The sequence below is a fragment of the Musa acuminata genome, unplaced genomic scaffold (genome assembly GCF_036884655.1).
Source record: "Musa acuminata AAA Group cultivar baxijiao unplaced genomic scaffold, Cavendish_Baxijiao_AAA HiC_scaffold_84, whole genome shotgun sequence".
NCBI lineage: Eukaryota > Viridiplantae > Streptophyta > Magnoliopsida > Zingiberales > Musaceae > Musa > Musa acuminata.
The window spans coordinates 17501-20000 of NW_027020365.1; positions in this window are offsets into that span (position 1 = coordinate 17501).

Consider the following 2500-nt stretch of genomic DNA (forward strand, 5'->3'; position numbering starts at 1 on the left):
AGCGAGCGGCGAGCGGCGGACAGCGAGCGAAGCGAGAGGCAGCACCGTCCCTGCTATACGAAAGCCCCATCCAGCCCTGTGCCACCCGGGGGGTTCCAGGGTGCTGAGATGGCTGACATTTTGCTCCGCTCACGACGGTCACCGCGCGACGCAAGAACAGGCCAAAAACTGGCCAAAACGGCCCAAAAACGGGCCAAAACTGGCCATTTTTGGCTGCGCGAGCGAGCGGCGAGCGGCGGACAACGAGCGAAGCGAGAGGCAGCACCATCCCTGCTATACGAAAGCCCCATCCAGCCCTGTGCCACCCGGGGGGTTCCAGGGTGCTGAGATGGCTGACATTTTGCTCCGCTCACGACGGTCACCGCGCGACGCAAGAACAGCCCAAAAACAGGCCAAAACGGCCCAAAAACGGGACAAAACTGGCCATTTTTGGCTGCGCGAGCGAGCGGCGAGCGGCGGACAGCGAGCTAAGCGAGAGGCAGCACCGTCCCTGCTATACGAAAGCCCCATCCAGCCCTGTGCCACCCGGGGGGTTCCAGGGTGCTGAGATGGCTGACATTTTGCTCCGCTCACGACGGTCACCGCGCGACGCAAGAACAGGCCAAAAACAGGCCAAAACGGCCCAAAAACGGGCCAAAACTGGCCATTTTTGGCTGCGCGAGCGAGCAGCGAGCGGCGGACAGCGAGCGAAGCGAGAGGCATCACCGTCCCTGCTATACGAAAGCCCCATCCAGCCCTGTGCCACCCGGGGGGTTCCAGGGTGCTGAGATGGCTGACATTTTGCTCCGCTCAAGATGGTCACCGCGCAACGCAAAAACAGGCCAAAAACTGGCCAAAACGGGCCAAAACTGGCCATTTTTGGCTGCGCGAGCGAGCGGCGAGCGGCGAACAGCGAGCGAAGCGAGAGGCAGCACCGTCCCTGCTATACGAAAGCCCCATCCAGCCCTGTGCCACCCGGGGGGTTCCAGGGTGCTGAGATGGCTGACATTTTGCTCCGCTCACGACGGTCACCGCGCGACGCAAGAACAGGCCAAAAACTGGCCAAAACGGCCCAAAAACGGGCCAAAACTGGCCATTTTTGGCTGCGCGAGCGAGCGGCGAGCGGCGGACAGCGAGCGAAGCGAGAGGCAGCACCGTCCCTGCTATACGAAAGCCCCATCCAGCCCTGTGCCACCCGGGGGGTTCCAGGGTGCTGAGATGGCTGACATTTTGCTCCGCTCACGACGGTCACCGCGCGACGCAAGAACAGCCCAAAAACAGGCCAAAACGGCCCAAAAACGGGACAAAACTGGCCATTTTTGGCTGCGCGAGCGAGCGGCGAGCGGCGGACAGCGAGCGAAGCGAGAGGCAGCACCGTCCCTGCTATACGAAAGCCCCATCCAGCCCTGTGCCACCCGGGGGGTTCCAGGGTGCTGAGATGGCTGACATTTTGCTCCGCTCACGACGGTCACCGCGCGACGCAAGAACAGCCCAAAAACAGGCCAAAACGGCCCAAAAACGGGCCAAAACTGGCCATTTTTGGCTGCGCGAGCGAGCAGCGAGCGGCGGACAGCGAGCGAAGCGAGAGGCATCACCGTCCCTGCTATACGAAAGCCCCATCCAGCCCTGTGCCACCCGGGGGGTTCCAGGGTGCTGAGATGGCTGACATTTTGCTCCGCTCAAGATGGTCACCGCGCAACGCAAAAACAGGCCAAAAACTGGCCAAAACGGGCCAAAACTGGCCATTTTTGGCTGCGCGAGCGAGCGGCGAGCGGCGAACAGCGAGCGAAGCGAGAGGCAGCACCGTCCCTGCTATACGAAAGCCCCATCCAGCCCTGTGCCACCCGGGGGGTTCCAGGGTGCTGAGATGGCTGACATTTTGCTCCGCTCACGACGGTCACCGCGCGACGCAAGAACAGGCCAAAAACTGGCCAAAACGGCCCAAAAACGGGCCAAAACTGGCCATTTTTGGCTGCGCGAGCGAGCGGCGAGCGGCGGACAGCGAGCGAAGCGAGAGGCAGCACCGTCCCTGCTATACGAAAGCCCCATCCAGCCCTGTGCCACCCGGGGGGTTCCAGGGTGCTGAGATGGCTGACATTTTGCTCCGCTCACGACGGTCACCGCGCGACGCAAGAACAGGCCAAAAACTGGCCAAAACGGCCCAAAAACGGGACAAAACTGGCCATTTTTGGCTGCGCGAGGGAGCGGCGAGCGGCGGACAGCGAGCGAAGCGAGAGGCAGCACCGTCCCTGCTATACGAAAGCCCCATCCAGCCCTGTGCCACCCGGGGGGTTCCAGGGTGCTGAGATGGCTGACATTTTGCTCCGCTCAAGACGGTCACCGCGCAACGCAAAAACAGGCCAAAAACTGGCCAAAACGGCCCAAAAACGGGCCAAAACTGGCCATTTTTGGCTGGGCAAGCGAGCGGCGAGCGGCGGACAGCGAGCGAAGCGAGAGGCAGCACCTTCCCTGCTATACGAAAGCCCCATCCAGCCCTGTGCCACCCGGGGGGTTCCAGGGT